The sequence below is a fragment of the Chiloscyllium plagiosum genome, unplaced genomic scaffold (assembly GCF_037043375.1).
Source record: "Chiloscyllium plagiosum isolate Xiang-an unplaced genomic scaffold, Cpla_swu_hap1 HiC_scaffold_23, whole genome shotgun sequence".
Lineage (NCBI taxonomy): Eukaryota > Metazoa > Chordata > Chondrichthyes > Orectolobiformes > Hemiscylliidae > Chiloscyllium > Chiloscyllium plagiosum.
In genome coordinates this window covers 11166807-11187745 of record NW_028270161.1, presented here as the reverse complement: position 1 = coordinate 11187745, position 20939 = coordinate 11166807, and the positions used below count along the sequence as shown (strand labels likewise).

The 20939-nt window shown below is 43.8% G+C and overlaps 1 non-coding gene across 1 annotated transcript; it reads left to right on the top strand.

The window, feature by feature from the left end:
- Positions 1 to 17296: 17296 nt before the first annotated feature.
- Positions 17297 to 17369, top strand: trnar-ccu (transfer RNA arginine (anticodon CCU)). Its single transcript has one exon. It is a non-coding gene; the product is annotated as a tRNA-Arg (tRNA).
- The last annotated feature ends 3570 nt before the right edge of the window (positions 17370 to 20939 follow it).

Below are 20939 nucleotides of genomic sequence, written 5' to 3'. Positions count from 1 at the left end.
GATAGAGTTGTCTTTTCCCTAGGATGGGGAATTTCAAGACTAGGAAGCACATTTTTAAGGTGAGAGGAATAAAACTTAAAAAAGATATAAGTGGCAATTTTTTTACACGGAAGGTAGTTCATGTTATGAATGAACTTCCTGAGGAAGTGGTACAACTGCAATCTTTGAAGACATTTGGATAAGTCCATGAATAGGAAAGGTTTGGACAGATTTGGGCCAGGAGCAGGCAGGTGGGACTAGTTTCCTTTGGGATTATGTTTGGCACGGACTGGTTGAGGGGTGATCAAGGGTCTGTTTCCATGCTGTATGATTCCATGACTCCTTGAGGGCTCTGACTCTACCACCATTTCAGGCAGTGAGTTTCAGATTCCCACCCTGCACAGGGCAAAAGAGACATGATCCCACACCTCTTCTAAACCTCCAGTCCCTTACCCTTAAATCTGTGCCCAATGAGAAACGGTCACTGGACCAGAAATGTTAACTCTGATTTTTCTTCACAACTGTTGCCAGACCTGCCGAGCTTTCCCAGCAATCCTGGTAAATGTGTTTTTCTAAGTGCATCACGTCACGTTTATGTGGATCAAATTCCATTTGCCACTGATCAGCCCACCCACACCCTCCTGTATTCTAAGTCCACTCTTCTCACTACTTACCACCCCATCAATTTTTGCATCATCTCCTATCTCACTGGTTAGTCCTTCTTCTTGGTATATACTGCCCTAGGTCTTCCATACAATAATAGTTTCGGATTTGGAAGGTGCTATCAAAGAAGGCTTGGTGAATTTCCATAGTGCATCTTCTATAATCATAGAATCCCTACAATGTGGAAACAGACTCTTCGGCCAAAAACATCCACACTGATCCGCCAAAGAGTAATCCAGCCAGACCCATTCCCATTGATCACCTCATCTTCCGCCTTGGAACACTTCAACCCCAGGGCATCAATGTGGACTTCACCAATTTCCTAATTTCCCTCCCCCTACCTTACCCCAGTTCCAACCTGCCAGCTCAGCACTATCCTCATGACCTGTCCCACCTGCCAAACCTCCTTCCCACTGATCTGCTCCACCCTCCTCTCCGACCTATCACCTTCATCCCCACCTCCATCCACCTATTGTACTCTTGGCTACCTTCGCCCCAGCCCCATCCCCATTCCCCCCTCCCATTTATCTCTCCACCCGGGAGGCTTCCTGCCTCATTCCTGATGAAGGGCATTTGCCTGAAAAGTTGATTTTCCTGCTCCTCGAATGCTGCCTGACCTGCTGTGCTTTTCCAGCACCACTATAAGGTAGACTCTAAGCTCCAGCATCTGCAGTCCTCACTTTTGCCTAGACCCATTCCCCTACCCTATTGTCCTATATTTAGCCTGACTACTCACTTACACATCCCTGAACATTTAGCCTGGCCAATTCACCTAGCCTGCACATCTTTGGATTGTGACTGGAAATCAGAGCATCTGGTGGAAACCCACACAGACAATGCGGAGAATGCGGAAACTCCACGCAGACAGTTGCCTGTGGCTGGAATTGAACCCTGGTCCCTGGCACTGTGAGGCAGCAGTGCTAACCACTGAGCCAAAGTGCCATCCCTGATGTCACTGATCAGCCCATCTGACCAGCCTGCCCACATCCTCCCGTATTCCAAGTCTAGATGACACACACACTGTTGCTACTGAGCGATGGTGGTGGAGGGATTGAATATGGTGCCAGTCAAATGGGCTACTTTGTCCTGGATAGTGTCAAGATTCTTGAGTGTTGTTGGAGCTACATTCATTCAAGCAAACAAAATGTATTCCATCATACTCCTGATTTGTGCCTTTTAAATGGTGGACTGGCTTGGGGGAGTCAGGATATGATTTACTCACTGCAGGTTTCCTAGCTTCTAACCTGCTTTTGTAGCTGCAGTATTTTTTTGGCTAGTCCAGCTCAGCTTCTGGTCAATGGTAAGCCCCAGGTTGTTGATAAATGGGGTGTCAGTGATGGCAATGCCACTGAATGTCAAGGGACGAATTTTAAATTCTCTTTTGTTAACCATGGGCATTTAAATGGCATTGTGTGGTGTGACTATTACTTGCCAATTGTCAGCACAACCTTGGATATTGTTTAGATCTGTTACATTTGGACATGGATTACTTCAGTATCTGAGGAATTGCGAATGTTGCTGAATGTTTGCAATTATGAGTGAACATCCTCACTCCTCTTATGATGATGGAAAGGTTCTTGATGAATTGGTTGAAGTTAGGTTTGGGACACTATCCAGAGGCACTCTTGCAGAGATACCTGGGAGCTGAGATGATGAAACTCTAACAATCAGAACCATCTTCCTCTGTTCCAGGCAGATCTCTGACCAATGGAAAATTTCTCCCCTGCTACTACTCTGCCATTTATTTGTTCTTCTAATTGCTAAGCTCTGTTTATCTTGATATCCTCTCACTGGCTGATGCTGAGATTTCCTCAGCCAATGTGACAGAAACAGGGGCTGTGTAATAAAGGCACAAATCATGATTTTAAAACAATCTTGCAGATATTTTCTGGTGTCCCAAAGTGCTCCAAATATTGAAGAGGTGGATTCCAAGTTCCAGATCCCTCAGTGTTTGAAGAACTTGCGAACCTGAGGAGAGGTTTAGAGGCTTTGAAGAAAATCACAGTACAATAGCAAGCTATTCCCTCAACAGTTCTACACTATTGGTGGTGTTTCATTCCAGCTTCCTCCCAATTTCCTTCGTCAAACCCCACCAGTATGTAAATCTTTTTCTTTCTCCTGCGTGTGATTATCCAGCTTTCCCTTAAATGCATCATCTATTTTAACATCTTAACTGTCTCTTGCAGTAGTGAGTTACACATTTTAATTGCTAAAGAGTTGCCTGAATTTCTTTTTGACATACCAACCCTAATTTTGTACTCCTCCTCAAAATTGGAAATCTTCTATTGGTGTTTATTGTATCCACCTTTCTCTTAATTTAAAAACAAACTCAATTACTTTAGAAACAAAATGAAAAAAAAGTTAAGAATTGCATCAAAATAATAATGCATTTTCTTTTCCATCAAAAAGGTTAGAAAAGATTAGTTGCTTTATTATTTCCTGGGCATGCATCTACAATTTTAAAATTACTTGCGCAAATACATTTTGAAATCATTCAGCTCTGACAATCCTCTGTGAAGTTCCGATTCTTTAGGTTATAATTATTGGCAATTTCTTGAAGGGGAGGAAAAAAACTGTAATTTAATTGTCAGTTTAAATCTTCAATGAACACAGAATCAGCACTGCACAAATACCCAAGCACTCAAATATTTGGCGGAAGCTCAGACTTTAGCACCTAATTAAGCATCAGGCACTGCAGATTAAGAGAATACATTTCTGAACTTTTGTCATGACTGCATTTTTTTTTCTAAGGCACTAGTTATAGGACGTCAGTTAAGTTTCTGCCTCTTCTGTACCTCCCCGTCTCTAATTGGTACCCAACCAGTGCACTAATTAGTGTAGGTGGTCCGCTACTGCTCATCAAACTCACAGATTGAAGGAAAGATGAAAAAATAATAATGAGAACTTGGAAGAGCAAACCATGCATTAACAAGTTGTTCCAGTGAGCTACAGCTAATACAGTAATTACAAAAAGGCTAGAGGTTAGCAGTTGGAGGGGAAAGGAAAAGGGGACCCTTAGTCCCTAAAACTGTGTTCATTTTCACCAATCTTCATTATTGGAAGGAAAGCAATTGGACTGGTAAAGCCAGACTATTGCTGGCCATCACTAATTACTGTTGGGAAGATGAAGAAGAGTCACTGTTTTGAACTGCTAGTCTCCGGCATGAAGGCAACCCCACAGTGTGTTGATTCCATTATCTATTCAATGGAAGAGAATGGTCTGCTAGGTGTTTTCAGAGGGCAATACGTGGGTCTGGCTTCACATATTGGTAAAGTCAGCAGATTTCCTCCCATTAAGAACTTTGTCAAACCACTTGGATTTCTGCAAAAGTGCAGTAGCTTCATGATCATTGTTAATGAGACTAGCAACACATTTCCAGATTTACTCATTCACTGAATTTGAATTCTCGGTGCCATGGCGAGATTGGAACTCAGCACTCTGAAATGTCAAGGTTATTAAGAAGCAAAGTTACTGAAATAGCTCTACACAGACCAGCATCCCATCACCAAATCACCTTTTATTTACACAAGAACAGTCCTTGACTCTAATGCTGCCTCATGCAGACACTAGTGTGTCAGTATGTCTAATACACAACCATACTATGTCAGCCAGGGATCCTTGATTGGACCAGATTAACAGCCTCAATCAGGGAACTCTGTAATGTCCAGCTGGCTGAATTAGTAACAGTGTGTTACTGACCTCGTAACCCTCTGTTCCATTTGGAAATATCCAACAGATTGGAATTATCTGCCCATTGCAGATTTCAGCAGATTCACAACACACAACAGTCAATGGATTAAAAATGAAATGGGTTCTACAGTGGCTCAGTGGTTTGCATGGCTGCCTCATAGGAGCCAGGGACCTGGGTTCAATTCCAGCTTTGGTGACTGTCTCTGTGGAGTTTGCACATTCTCCCAGAATCTGTGTGGGTTTCCTCTGGGTGCTCCAGTTTCCTCCCACAATCCAAAGATGTGCAGGTTAGGTGGATTGGCCATGCTAAACTGTCCAGGGATGTACAGGCTTGGTGGATTAGCTGTGGTAAATGTGTGGGCTGCTCTTCATAGGGTCAGTGTGGACTTGATGGCCTACTTCCACACTGTAGAGATTCTACAAAGGATCTTGAGGTTACCGCAGACAGTAAAATTGAGAATGAGACCTGAGATATTTATCTAGCTATTCCCAGCTCTGCGTGTATGCAAGTTACTTCTATCATTCACAATGAATATCATAATAACCAGAACTGTTTATTTTTTATTGGGAACCAATAGTTATTAGCTGAAAATGTGTTGCTGGAAAAGCGCAGCAGGTCAGGCAGCATCCAAGGAGCAGGAGAATCGACGTTTCGGGCATGAGCCCTTCTTCAGGAATGAGGAAAGTGTGCCAAGCGGGCTAAGATAAAAGGTAGGGAGGAGGGACTTGGGGGAGGGGCGTTGGAAATGCGATAAGTGGAAGGAGGTTAAGGTGAGGGTGATAGGCCGGAGTGGGGGTGGGGGGTGAGGGCGGAGAGGTCAGGAAGAAGATCGCAGGTTAGGAAGGTGGTGCTGAGTTCGAGGGTTGGGACTGAGACAAGGTGGGGAGAGGGGAAATGAGGAAACTGGAGAAATCTGATTTCTCCAGTTTCCTCATTTCCCCTCCCCCCACCTTGTCTCAGTCCCAACCCTCGAACTCAGCACCACCTTCCTAACCTGCAATCTTCTTCCTGACCTCTCCGCCCCCACCCCCACCCCCACTCCGGCCTATCACCCTCACCTTAACCTCCTTCCACCTATCACATTTCCAAAGCCCCTCCTCCCTACCTTTTGTCTTAGCCTGCTTGGCACACTTTCCTCATTCCTGAAGAAGGGCTCATGCCTGAAACATCGATTCTCCTGCTCCTTGGATGCTGCCTGACCTGCTGCGCTTTTCCAGCAAAACATTTTCAGCTCTGATCTCCAGCATCTGCAGTCCTCACTTTCTCCAACCAATAGTTATTAGACAGGGAACTACTCAGGAGTGAGTCAGTATAAGAATGGGTTCCATTCATTCCCACAGACAATGTGAAAAACCATTCAACAGGAATCCTAATCACTAAATCTTTTAAAGAACTAACTGTGAGATAAATATTTAGAGCAAACAAGGGTATGATGCAAAACTCTTACAGGAGAGGAAACCTAAAAACAAAACATCTATTGTTTATGGAACTGGAAAGCTTTGGTATACAAAGGATCATCAAAATGTACAGGCAACATTAAAGCAGGAACAGAAATACATACATTTGTTAGTAATTTATACTTTTTCTGCTGCTAAGTGTTTATTCAAAACAAATTTTGCATTTACATAGCACCTTTAATGGTTTCTTAGGATGTGCCAAAGCTCTTCCCAGCCAATGAAGTTTGCTTGAAGTGCAGTCTGATGTAATGCAAACAACATGGCAGCCATGGAGGATAGTGGTGCCTTCTATTAATGCCAGCTCTCTGCAAAATCAGCGCAAGTACCACTTTCATGTGCTTTCTTTGTATCTTTGCAAATTTCTAACAGCAAAATTCCAAAAGTATGATGGGGTCCAGATCATCCCTTTCAAAGAATTTAATTAATGGATAACTATTGACCAGCGCTGGCACAAATCCCTCCCGTTCCTTTTCGGAATAATGAGATCTTTTGCATCATCACCAGGAGGGAACTCAGTTTAAAGTCTCATCCAAAAGATTGTAACTTCAACATTGCAGCCCTCTCTTACCTACTGAACTATCAGCACAGAGTTCATGCTCAATAGTCCAGATTGAATCAATAGCTTTCTCAATGAAAGGCGGATTAGCCAAGGAACCACGGCAGCTGACAAAGGTAGAGGGCTCTGATGAAAGGGTCCATTTGACCGGTTTGTCTCTCCTACTCTATGCCGTGTTGGACTGGGGTCGACAAAGTTAAAAATCACACTAATTACAGTCCAACAGGTTTATTTGGAAGCACAAGCTTTTGGAGTGCTGCTCCTTCATCATGTAGCTAGATTCTAGATGTTAGTTGATTAGCTGTGAATGACCAGTATGCTGTATCTGAATGCTTTGCTTGCCGTATGTGAAAATGTGATTCAAGATTGAGTGACCAGATACCTGTTGAAACTTTATTGCTGGAACAGCACAGCAGGTCAGGCAGCATCCAGGGAACAGGAGATTCGACGTTTCGGGCACAGGCCCTTCTTCAGGAATGAGCAGAGAGTGTTCAGCAGGAGAAGATAAAAGGTAGGGAGGAGGGACTTGGAGGAGGGGAGTTGGAAATGTGATAGGTGGAAAGAGGTCAAGGTGAGGGTGATAGGTCGGAGTAGGGTGGAGGCGGAGAGGTCAAGAAGAAGACTGCAGGTCAGGAAGGCGGTGCCGGGCTGGAAGGATCCGGCTGAGACAAGGTGGGGGGAGGGGGGATGAAGAAACTGGTGAAGTCCAAGTTCACCCCCTGCGGTTGGAGGGTTCCCAGTCGGAAGATAAGATGCTCCTCCTCCGACCGTCGGATTGTTGTGGTTTGGCGGTGGATGAGTCCAATGACCTGCATATCCTGACCAGATACCTAGCTTGTGACATACTACATTTCATGTACTTGTGACTTTGGGGATATGCACGAGGGGATGGCATCCCTGAATCTGAGATTCCCCTAACTCTTTGGAAGTAACAATTCACAATGCAAAAGTAGCATTTGTTTGAATGCATTAATTCTTAAGACGTTAACAAATGTAAATGGTGTACAATGGAGTGTGGCTTATATGGAGGACAGTGTATGCATTCTACAGATCTTCCAGTCCCATACAAGGGAAAAAAAAATACTAAGAAACTTTGTTGGTAATGCTTTTTTTTTAACTGTCTTTTCTCTGTTTCAACCTTTGTCTGTCTTACCCTGTTTGACGGATCTACCTTCATAGACACATAAGATTCGCTTCCACAATTGACTATTAATCATTGAGTACTTGGTCAGCGAATGTCAGTAGGGTATTGGATCCATCCATCACAGTCAATTTCAAAATGTTTCTCATATAAACACGTATATACATAGAATTCCTACAGTATGTCGAAGCTGGCCATTTGACACTTCAATTCACACTGACCCTCTAAAGAGCATCTCACCCCCTACACGACATTTACCATGGCTAATCCACCTAACCTACACATCTGTGGACTGAGGGAGGAAACTGGAACACCTGATAGAATCCCATGCATACATGGGGACAAAGTGAAAACGCCACATAGACAGTTGCCCGAGGCTGGAATTGAACCCAGGTCCCTCATGCTGTGAGACAGCGATGCTAACCACTAAGCCACCATGCTGCCCCACACATGTGCACATATAGCATAGAGTTAGTTGGCCTCACCTGGTTTTGGGGAGATGTGTGGCCATGTCGTTAAAATTCTCTTCAGTAGCTCTGGTCAAGGAAAGGAAGATTAACCTGAGGCCTGTTCTCTATGGCTCAGTCAGCACCATAAAATGTTTGCTACTATGGTTTAATAATCTTTATCACCAATATGTAGTCCTGTCGGATGACAGGGAGGAGAAAGAGCATCACTGCCTGTAGAAAATTGCAGTACTCAGCCATCAATAGGCTAATGATTAGATTCCCTACAGTGTGGAAGCAGGCCACTTGGCCCAACAAGTCCACACCAACCCTCTGAAGAGCAACCCACCCAGACCCACTCCCCCACATTCACCTCTGACTAATGCACCCAACACTATAGGCAATTTAGCATGGCCAATTCACCTAACCTGCACATGTTTGGACTGTGGGAAGAAACCAGAGCACCCGGAGAAAACCCACCCAGATACAGGGAGAATGTGCAAACTCCACACAGGCAGCCGCCCGAGGTTGGATTCGAACCTGGGACCCTGGTGCTGTGTGGCAGCAGTGCTAACCACTGAGCCACCGTGCCACCCCAGTGATAATGGATTGGATTTGTTACTGGGCTAGAAATCCACAAACCAGAGACGTAAGATTAAATTTCATCACAGCACATCTGGAATAAAATCTTATCAGTCTTGGTGACTATAAAATTACTGCAAACCCCTATCAGGTTCACTGGTGTCCAAGGTCTCTGTTGTTCTTACCATTCCTAGGCAGGTCTAAGTGTGAGCCCAGATCCACAGCAATGTGTGTTCTGGTTCTCTTAGTTGTTCCAAGTGACAGCAAAAGAGACTTCCATACAGTCGGTATGATTCAAGAAAGTAGCTGACCAGCTTCTCAAAGGCAAATAAGGATAACGTATAAATGATGGCCTGGCCAATAAAACAGGTGCCAGTGTTCCCACGTTTCTATTGAATGATATCTTCTATTTTTCAAAGATTCCATCAAACAACTTTCTTCATTTTGGCTTCACCAGAATGTTTCTGGACTCTTACTGAGAATATCGTTACAGGTTGGACTCCCAGTTTGCACTTACTCAGTTGGTAAAGATTTGCTCTCTCTTCAGGAGTGAATTCAGGGAGCTTCAAGACTCACCATTCCTTGACACTATCAGGTCAACAATGTCAGCACTCTGACAGTATCTGTGGAGAGGAGGCCGAATTAATGTTTTTGGATCCAGTGATCAATCTACCTGAGTTTTGCCAGCAATTTCTGCTTTTGGTTCTGATTTCCAGCATCTGCAATTCTTTGAGTTTTTATGTTTAACATAAACACTCTACCTTGCAGCATCCTGGGTTGTATATTACTCATATATTGTTCTGAATCCTGTAATTCCATTATACAGCAGTACTGCATCAGCCGAGATATCTTCATTTTGGTGAGCCACAGCCCCATCAATTAAAGAATGTAAACATTGATGAATGTCGTGTTTTTGGTCCTGCTGTTTGTATTTGTGTGCTTTCTTGCCATGTGAAAAGCTAACCAAAAAACCCTCCAAGTTAAATTACATATTGGAGAAAAAGAAAAGAAAGTCAATTGTGCAATTATAATGGGCCTTTCATGACTTCAAAGGCTTTCCAATCAGTGAAATATTTGGAATAGCTGTTACATTGCTGTGTAGAAAAGTGCAGTAGCCAATTAGCACGCAGCAACCATCCATATACAGCAATGAGATAAATAGCCAGATAATTAGCACTTGGAGGTGTTGACCGAGGGAAAAATGTTGGTCAATAGGAATCTACAAAACTTGTCCCAACTTCCTAAATTCTTCAAATTAACTCTACTGATCCAGAGAGTGCTTCACCGCACCTGTAACCATGTCAGAAGTCTATCAATACCTAAGCGTGACAACCTTTCAACATTTAAATGGATTCAGTACTGGCCCAACATGATGCATAGCTGTGTCTCCATTTAGTCCTTATTCCCACAAACAATTAGCTCAGTCACGTGTGGTGAGTGGATCTTCAAAGACTTGAACCACTGACTCAGAACACTGCAATAAAAAGACCTTCAAATTGCTGGTCTGACAGCACCAGTCATTAAGATGTCTTTCCCCAATGAGCATTAGCTGTGCTTGGACTCATCCTTGCAAATGAACAGTGTGAAGTGTCTCTTAACCTTCAGGATACAATCACTGCTTAGTTCACCAACACTAAAGCCAACTCAAGAAGAAAAGTTGAGCATCACATTAGATTCTAGATGTCTATCGGTTGCTGCTATTGGACCAGATGACTTGTCTTTACCTTTCTCTCTGTCCTCCTCCACTTTCTCCATCTACCAGCATCATTCAATCTCAGGAGTCAAAAGCCTCCTGTTTAAAACAACCTTTCAATTTTCTTCATAACACAGCAAACATCAGTCTAATAGTGCACAGGGGATTTAAAGAAACAAAAACAAAATTGACAAGCCTCAGTTGAGACGTTTATAACAAGAATTTGTTTTAGGGTGAGTTGTAATCATGGATTGAAAGAGAAAGGAATAACTTTCTAAAGGTTTTTAATGGTTTTGCATGCAGCGATTTTTAAACTCTACCTTGGCAACTCTAATAGGGCACAGATCAAACTGAGCTGAAAATGTGTTGCTGGAAAAGCGCAGCAGGTCAGGCAGCATCCAAGGAACAGGAGAATCGACGTTTCGGGCATAAGCCCTTCTTCAGGAATGAGGAAAGTGTGTCCAGCAGGCTAAGATAAAAGGTAGGGAGGAGGGACTTGGGGGAGGGGCGTTGGAAATGCGATCGGTGGAAGGAGGTCAAGGTGAGGGTGATAGGCGGAGAGGTCAGGAAGAAGATTGCAGGTTAGGAAGGCGGTGCTGAGTTCGAGGGATTTGACCGAGACAAGGTGGGGGGACGGGAAATGAGAAAACTGGAGAAATCTGAGTTCATCCCTTGAGGTTGGAGGGTTCCTAGGCGGAAGATGAGGCACTCTTCCTCCAACCGTCGTGTTGCTATGGTCTGGCAATGGAGGAGTCCAAGGACCTGCATGTCCTTGGTGGAGTGGGAGGGGGAGTTGAAGTGTTGAGCCACAGGGTGGTTGGGTTGGTTGGTCCGGGTGTCCCAGAGGTGTTCTCTGAAACGTTCCGCAAGTAGGCAGCCTGTCTCCCCAATATAGAGGAGGCCACATCGGGTGCAGCGGATGCAATAAATGATGTGTGTGGAGGTGCAGATGAATTTGTGACAGATATGGAAGTATCCCTTGGGGTCTTGGAGGGAGGTAAGGGGGGAGGTGTGGGCGCAAGTTTTGCATTTCTTATGGTTGCAGGGGAAGGTGCTGAGAGTGGAGGTTGGGTTGGTGGGGGGTGTGGACCTGACGAGGGAGTCACGGAGGGAGTGGTCTTTTCGGAATGCTGATAGGGGAGGGGAGGGAAAATGTATCCCTGGTGGTGGGGTCCGGTGGAGGTAGCAGAAATGACGGCGGATGATACGCTGTATATGGAGGTTGGTGGGGTGGTAGGTGAGGACCAGTGGGGTTCTGTCATTGTGGTGGTTGGAGGGGCCTCCAACCCCCACCAGGGGAGGAGCGGGAAGTGGAGGAGATGCGGTGGAGGGCATCGTCGACTACGTCTGGGGGGAAATTGCGGTCTTTGAAGAAGGAGGCCAGCTGGGTTGTACGGTATTGGAACTGGTCCTCCTGGGAGCAGATGCGGCGGACACGAAGGAATTGGGAATATGGAATGGGTGAGAGGAGGTGTAGTCTCGGTAGCTGTGGGTGTCGGTTGGTTTATAGTAAATGTCCGTGTTGATTCGTCGCCCGAGATAGGAATGGAAAGGTCTAGGAAGGGGAGGGAGGAGTCTGAGATGGTCCAGGTGAATTTGAGGTCAGGGTGGAAGGTGTTGGTAAAGTGGATGAACTATTCAACCTCCTCGTGGGAGCACGAGGCAGCGCCGATACAGTCATCGATGTAGCGGAGGAAAAGGTGGGGGTGATGCCAGTGTAGCTGCAGAAGATGGACTGTTCCACATATCCTACGAAGAGGCAGGCATAGCTGGGGCCCATGCAGGTGCCCATGGCTACTCCTTTGGTTTGGAGGAAGTGGGAGGATTGGAAAGAGAAGTTGTTCAGGGTGAGGACCAGTTCAGTCAGTTGAAGGAGGGTGTCAGTGGAAGGGTACTGGTTGGTATGGTGGGAAAGGAAGAAGCGGAGGGCTTTGAGTCCTTCGTGATGGGGGATGGAGGTGTACAGGGACTGGATGTCCATGGTGAAGATGAGGCGTTGGGGACCGGGGAAGCGAAAATCATGGAGGAGGTGGAGGGCGTGGGTGGTGTCCCAATCAAACTGACTTATTACAATTAACCAATCATCAATTGTTGTTCAACCTGATAAGGAACATTTATTTTTAATTAAGTCCTATTCTATAGCTGCACACCCCTACCCTGGTTAGTGTTGATTCATGCTCTGAGACACCTGCCTGAAATTCCATCCATGTTATTTCAGAGGAGTTTCCTTTGTACATTGGTGCTGCACACTCTTGTCTTCCTTATCATCCTCTAAGCTTTCTGTTTCATGTGTCTGAACTTACATTAAATCCCATTCACCTATCACCTGATGATCTCTATCTTACAGTGGCTTCCAATTAACACAGACACGTAGAAACTAGAAATAGGAGAAGGCCATTCGGCCCTTTGAGTCTCCTCCAGCAGCCAATATGATCATGGATCATCCTCTATCTCAATGCTATATTCCCACATTTTCTCTACACGACTTGATGGTTTTACTAACCAAAAAAGAGCAATCTCCTCTTCAATATATTCAGTGATCCAGCTTCCACAGACTTCTGTCATAATGAATTCCACAGGTTGATAGGGTAGCACGGTGGCTCAGTGATTTGCACTACAGCCTCACAGTGGCGGGGACGCGAGTTCGATTCCACCCTTGGAGGCCTGTCCATGTGGAGTTTGCATGTTCTTCCTGTGTCTATGTGGGCTTCCTTTGCGTGCTCTGGTTTCTTCCCACAGCCCAAAAATGTGTAGGTTAGGTACATTGGCCATGCTAAATTGCCCATAGTGTCCAGGAATATGCAGGCTAGGTGGATTAGCCATGCGAAATGCAGGTGATAGGATTGCAGCCTGGGGCTGTATGGGATGCTCTTGGAGAGTAGGTGTAGACATGATGGGCTGAATGGTCTGCTTCTACACTGTAGAGATTCTATGACCACCCTCTCTGTGAGGAAGTACATTCTGATCTCAGTCCTAAACGACCTATCCCAAATTCTGCGATTATGACCCCTAATCTAAATGTCCCCAGTCAGGGAAAACACTCTCATTGCATTTAATATGTTTATCCTATCAGAATTTTATAGGTTTCAAGCAGATCCTCTATCATTCTTCTAAATTCAAGTGAATACAGGCCTGATTGAACTAATCGCTGCTCAAAGAAAACAGTCCTGCCACCTCCTGGTATCAGTCTCCCAAACCTTTGCTCTCTCCTTCTATGGTAAGGATACCCACACTTAGGTAGGGAGATGAAAACTGCACAGGATATTTCAGGTGCGGTCTCAACAAGGTTTCAACATGACTGCAGCATGATATACTCATGCCTGAATTTAAATCCTCTTGCAATGAAGCTATGCTTATAACTTCTCATTTATCCGTGTAGTACTGCATCTGCTCTGCAGTTTGCCCACACACTCAACTTGTCTAGAGCACCCTGCAGCCTCCTCACAACTCCCAATCATATTTTGTTTTGTGCCATTGGCAAATTTGAAAATAATATATTTGGTTCCCCCATGGGGCCCAAGCATTGATCCCAAAGGTACCCCACTGCTTGACAGTGTATTTGTTCCCACTCTCTGTTTCTGATCTGTCGACTAATTTTTAGTCTGGACTAGGATATTACCCCCAAACCTTTATGCTTTATTTGTGCCTACCACTTTCTTATTTGGGACCTGATCAAAAGCTTGCTTCAAATCCAAATATACCCCATCCACTGGGTCTCCATTATCTCTTCAACTTGTTACATTCTCAAAAGGCTCATTAAGCACAATTTCCTTTTCATAAACCCATGTTGCTTTGTCCAATCCCATTGATGCTATCCAAAGATTCTACATCACTTTGTTTTTATGGTAAACTCTAGCAGTTACCCTATTGCTGAAGTTGGGCTAACTGGTCTGTAATTCTCTGGTTTCTGTTTTGGTACTTTTTAAAGTAATGGGATTACATTTGCCACCCTCTAGTCTGTCGGAACTGCTCAGGTGTCTATAGCAATGTGAAAGATGACCACCAATTAATCAAATATTTTCAGGACTTGGGGATTTGTTGCCTCTGAACTCAGAAATTTCTATAACACCATTTCTTTTTACATTGGTATTAATTTTCTTCAATTTCTCCGTCTCACTTTATTCCCCAATATTTCCAGGAAATTATTTGTGTCCTCTTTTGTAGAAACAACCGACATATGTGTGCAAGTCTTTTGCTATTTCTTTCTTCCAGCTCCCCCCCCCCCCCCGCCGTTATAACTTCCCCCATTTCTGACTGTAAGGGACGTACATTTGTCTTTGCAAACCTTTTCATCTTCACATATTCTTTGATGCTTTTACCGTCAGCTTTAAAATGCCCTGCAAGTTTCTTCTTGTCCTTTACTTCCCCCTTTGTTGATGAATAGTTTTGTCCTCTTTTGCTAAATTCAAAATCGATCCCAGTCCTCAGGCTTGTTTGCTGAAGCTGTGAAGTCATATCGTGTTTTACAAATTCCTCTGCAGATGTGCATGCTCCCGATCTTTCTAACCTCCTCTGCCAGCCTAATAAGACCGTGATATTTGCATACTCACATACTTGACCTTGGGAGGATTCTCCATGTTAATCCTTCCTTCAGGCCTGGGTGCAAAGCTCAGAATTCCCTCCACAATCCCTTCTCTCCTCAGATGCTGTGTTATGCTTTCGATCATCTGCGCAAACATCTCCTTTTGTGGTTGATTAGATTAGGTCCCCTGCAGTGTGGAAACAGGCCCTTCAGCCCAACAAGTCCACACTGACCCTCCAAAGAGCAACCCATCCAGACCCATTCCACTGCATTGACCCCCGAGTAATGCACCTATCATGGGCAATCTACCTAACCTGCACATCTTTGGACTGTGGGAGGAAACCAGAGCACCCGGAGGAAACCCACGCAGACACAGGGAGAATGTGCAAACTCCACACAGACAGCCACCCGAGGCTGGAATTGAACCCGGGGTCCCTGATGCTGTGAGGCAGCAGTGCTAACCACTGAGCCACCGTGCCAACCTTAAGAGTATCCCTCGCAGGCCCATTTCCTTACCTTATCAGTTTTCATTAACCCTGACTACAGTAATGCACATAACCTACACATCCCTGAACACTATGGTCAATTTAGCTTGGTCAATTCAACTAACCTGCACATCTGTGTTACTATGGGAGGAAACCCACACAGACACGGAGAGAATGTGCAAACCCCACACAAACAGTCGCCTGAGGCTGGAATCGAACCCGGGTCCCTAGCGATGCGAGGGAGTAGTGTTAAGCACTGAGCCACCGCCATCAGCGAAGAGGTGACATTTAGGGCCCTGGGACACCTAACAACATTTTTGGAGCTATATAAATGCAAACTGGCACTGTTGTTTTTGATTTAGACAATGATGGCTTTGCAGAGAACAGTGACAACATATAAAGAACTAGAAAGGATCACCAAAGGAACTGATTTTGTCTGAGGTTATGCAGTGTTGTATGACAGACAAGGCTTCACTGTAAATAGTTAATAAACTATTTAATATATTATATTATTTTTCGATATCCTTTATGTTATTCAGAAGGGTGAATGTGTAACTGTACATTTATCAACTCGACTGCTGAGTACAGATTCCTAGTAATGTAGCAAAGATGTAAGAGGCAGCACTAAACTAAAGCCATTGCATATTGAGAGGGAATCAAGTAGTGAAACTGAAGCTGAAACCCTACTAATTAAACCTGACTTGGAGATTAATAAATCAAGAGGCTTTTTTTTTGTTAAATGGCAAACCTATTGGTAAAATCTCAGTGGTTACTTGCACCTTTGCAATCTTGCGATGTGGAAAAAGGTGGTCTGGCAGGCAGTGTAAAATACATATTAAGCACCTTGCTTGCAAAGGATCAAGATGAGATGCTTTTTGGATCAGCTCACAATCATGTCAAGCAGGCAGAGACATGCATGAGTGCTGCAGCCAGTGTCTCAAGAAATGTCAGCCTCCTGTACATCAGCAGAACAAAACGATTGAACTGTAACAAAACAAATTAGCTTGTGCTATCATTCAGTCCTTCTTGGTTTTCCTTTCGGAGTTTGCAGAGCAAGAATTACGAGATTCCTCAAATGAAAAGAAATGGGGAATCGCTGAAAATCCGAAGTAAAAAGGAAACAAGGCAATCTGGATATTTACAGCAATGTCGAGCAATGCCAGATGGGATAGAAGAATCCAGGAAAACTGGTGTTATCTTAAGATTTGAGAAAAATTGCCCAGAGGGCAAGTCTGAAAGGGTTTCTTCACACAAAGGCTAGTAGAAATTGGGAACACTGTCTCCCAAAAACCTGTTGAGACTGGATGTCTCAAAAAAGTTTAAAAATTTAGATCAGTCAAATCTTGTTTGGCCAGGGTATGGTGATTTCTTATTTGTCTGCTGGCAAGCTGTGACAGAGAGAAATGTTCATATGGAATGAAAGCTAGAAAATGTCAGTTTTCACTTTATAACTGTGATACAATGTTAAGTGAAACTACGTTTTTCCATCTTATTAATACATCATCATGTTAATGAGTTATAGAGTGGTAGAGACAGACCATTTGGTTCAGCTTGTCCATGCCCACCAGATATCTTAAATTAATCTAGCCCCATTTGCTAGCACTTGGCCCATATCGGTCTAAACCCTTCATATTCATATGCCCATCCAGATGCCTTTTAAATGTTGCAATTGTACCAGCCTCCACCACTTCCTCTGGCAGCTCATTCCATACACGTCCCACCCTCTGTGTGATAAAGTTGCCCCTTAGGTGTCTTTTATATCTTTCCCCTCTCACCCTAAACCTATGCCCTCTAGTTCTGGACTCCTCCACCCCAGGGATAAGACTTTGTCTATTTACCCTATCCATGCTCCTCGTGATTTTATAAATGTCTATAAAGGACACCCCTCAGCATCTGACGCTCCAGGGAAAATAGCCCCAGCTTATTCAACCTCTCCCTATAACTCAAATGGAGTTGAGATACAGATCAAATCTGATCTGAGAGGCTGAATGATCTTCAAAACAACCTGTATTTATGCAGTACCTTTAAAATGCTTCATAGGAACATTATAAAGAATGTATGACAGCCAACCATGCAGGAAGCCCCAGTGGCCTAATGGATAAGGCACTGGCCTCCTAAGCCAGGGATTGTGGGTTCAAATCCCATCTGGGGTGTGCTTAAATTTGTTTTTAGGGGCAGCTCAGTGGTTAGCACTGCTGCCTCACAGTGTCAGGGACCCAGGTTCAATTCCACCTTGGGCAACTGTCTGTGTGGAGTTTGCACATTCTCCCCATTTCTGTCTGGGTGCTCTGGTTTCCTCTCACAATCCAAAAATGTGCAGGTTAGGTGAATTGGCCATGCTAAATAGCCCATAGCATTCAGGGATGTGCAGGTTAGGTGCATCAGTTAGGGGTAAATGCAGAGCAATAGGGTACTGTAATGGGTCTGGGAGGGTCAGTGTAGACTTGTTGGGCCGAATGGCCTGTTTCCATACTGCAGGGATTTTATGATTCTATGAAGAAGAACGCAGATTACCGGAGATGTGGTCAAAGAGTTAGATTTTATGGAATGTCTTAAAGGAGGGATCAGAGGCGGAGAATGGAGTAGGAAGGGAATTCCAGAGCTTAGGCCATTGGTCAGTATAAGTTGTCGCTGCTTGTAAACAAATGAACATGAAACAATGGCAATTTGGGATGCTTAAGAGGCTACAATTATATCAGTGTGGACTATCCGGAAATTAGATGGGGCAGTGCCATTGGAACTCAGGGCCATCAGTACTGGAGACAGAGCAAGACGGAATGGGTTGTTCTGCCATTAACTGACATGGATTTGATGGGTTGTGCACCTCCCACACCACCATAAATGATTCTATCTCTGATGGTTGTGAGGCCAAAGGAGATGGCAGAGAAGGATAAGACCTTGGAGTTTTAAAGAAAGGACGGGAATTTTAAAATCAAGATGTCACCTGACTAGGGGCCTGTGTAAGTCAGGAGGCACAGAGGTGACAGGTGAACAGAGGTTTGGACAATCTCAAGTTTACAGAAGGCAAGAGATGAGAGACTAGACAGAAGTGTATTGGAATAGTTAAGTCTAGGGGTAGCAAAGACATGAAAGAGGCTTTCTACAGGAGATGAGCTGATGCTGGGGTGAAGTCCGACAATGTCATGCAGGTTGAAATGAAGCAGTTATAGTGAAGGTATGGTTATGAATGCTGGATGCTAACATTGGGGTCAAGTATGACATTAAGATTTCGGACAGAATATGTTCATCTTAGACTGCACTCGGGGAGAAAGATGGAGCTGATTGTTAGGGATTTAAAGTTTGTTGACACTATAAAAAAAATCTCTTCAGTTGCCTCTTTTCTTTGCTTGGAGGAAATTTCTGCTCATTCAGTCCTGGATATGAAATAAGCAGGTTGATCATTTAGTGGAGAAGTCACACTATTAATAACTGCTCATTCTCCTCATGATGTTTTTCTCACCCTTTGTTCTAGATTAATTTCTGCCTTTACACTTGAGTTTGACTTCTTTTATTTAATCTAATAGGTCTCTGTAAACTTTTTAAACTTGAGAAAGTCTTGCCTTTTGTCCCCTTTCACAATGGTGGGAACAAGTTCTAAAATCCTTCTGACTTGCCAATTAGCTCTAAATCCCATTTTCATAGCAAATGGGAATTCTATAATTTAGAGATTGGCATGGACACATCAGCATGACAACAACCATTGACTTGTCATGGCTTTAACCCTTTAGATGGATGTCCTGGAGATACACCATAAATCTGGAGTCTGGCTAAGTCTGGACGGATAAACAGAGTTGTGGTGCAGGAGACGTTAACATTCACCAACAACATAAACAGAAATTGCTGGAAAAGCTCAGCGGATCTGGCAGCATCTGTGGAGGGAATTCAGAGTTAACGTTTTGGGTGAAGGGACCCTTCATTAGAAGTTCTGTGTCAGGGTCACGCGGCCTGAAATGTTAACTCTGATTTCCCTCCGCAGATGCGGCCAGACCTGCTGAGCTTTCCCAGCAATTTCGATTTTTGTTTCTGATTTACAGCATCCATCTTTTGATTTTTATTAACATGCATCAACTTTGGCAAGTACAGTCAAAAATAAAGGCTAACCCTAATGTAAGCTGATAGTTTCATCTGCATCAATAAAGTAGGGTATATAAAACAAGGGATAATCAGAGAAACTTGACACAATGTGAGTTACAGCTTATTGCTGGATAAAATTCTTTGCAGTGCCACTAATGCCCAGTTCACTGACTCAGAAACTGTTGACGTTGTCACTGCAAGGAGAACATTGAAGAAAAGGCAAAAAAAAAAGATTGTGCTCTGCAACACTGTCATCCCTCACCTTAATGAGGACAAGAATTAATATGGATCAGGACTGGCATTCTGCAAGGAACGACATCCATCCCTGTCTGCTCAACCTGCTCCACACTGGGTGGATTCATCTCACTCCAAGATGAAACGTTGCAAGTGATAATTATAAATTTATGGGGAAATACAGCTGAGAGGTTAGGAAGAGCGCCTTAAGAACAAATGAGAAAAGATGACAAGCTAAAATTAAACCAAAACACAGAGTGTGAGCAAACCATTATCAGCCTGGTCATTAACATCACAGATCTTAAAGGAATGACAGAATCATCGATGTGATTCCTGAACAAAACCTGTCGGCTGCTGATTGGTAATTAAAACTTACAGGTTGCACAAAATTATGTACATGTCAGAGAAACATTGAAATCAGGAGTTGCACACATTTGTACACTTGTACTTTGCAGGAATTTTTTTATTACAGAGATAAGGAATCTGTTTTTATGCATTAAGCAGCAAGCATGCCATACTGAGACAATGTCCTGCTTTGGTCAAGGAAGTACAGAGACAAAAAATGTAAGAAAACCTTGACTTGTCAAGGCTTCCATGTCTTGGAGTTGCTGTAGAGATCAAACCAACCACAGTCTGTGAGTGTCTTCGTGTGTGGAGATAAGTGTTTATTTCAGTTTTGCAGGCAGTGTCTGAGCTTGCAAAACTTGGAACACAGAACTGAACATCGGATGTGGTTCTACAATTGGACAATATTTGCTGGATAATCCAGAGTGTGTGAAGAAATATGCTGACAACTAATTTAGGAATTTCAGTTGGGTTTGCTTGTGTGGCACATTTGAGTATACTGGAAGCTAGAAATATATTAATACAATAGGAACATACATATATTCTTTGCAAAGAGAAGGAACATGTACACATACTGTTTGTTTCAACTTGACAAAGCAGGCAATATCCATTCACTGGTTAAGTTCTCAGGCTAATGCCTGAAGAATCCGAGTCACCCCATCGAGTTTAAAATTTCAACATTCTCTGTGGCAGCATCTCTACCAATCAGAACTCACTCGCCAACTAATCAGAACATCCTTCTCAGACTATACAAATGCTGGTTTTTCTCTTGAATTAATATACTTACTAAACATACTGATGAGTGCAAGTTGAAAACATGTGCCTTTCTTCAACAATAAGGTAAAGTCAGATAGTCCTATTCTTTCATGAGAGACAATTGGTGGTGAGTTTAACCTGAGGGTTACCACATCACAGGCAAGGGACAAGGATCAGAAAATAAGACCTTCATGGTGACCTCAGCCAGTATGGGAATTGAGTCCATGCTGTTGGTGTCATTCTCTCACAAACCAGCCATCAAGTCAACTGAACTTTCACCAATAATCACTTAAGGCAAAGTTGGACTGAGGCAA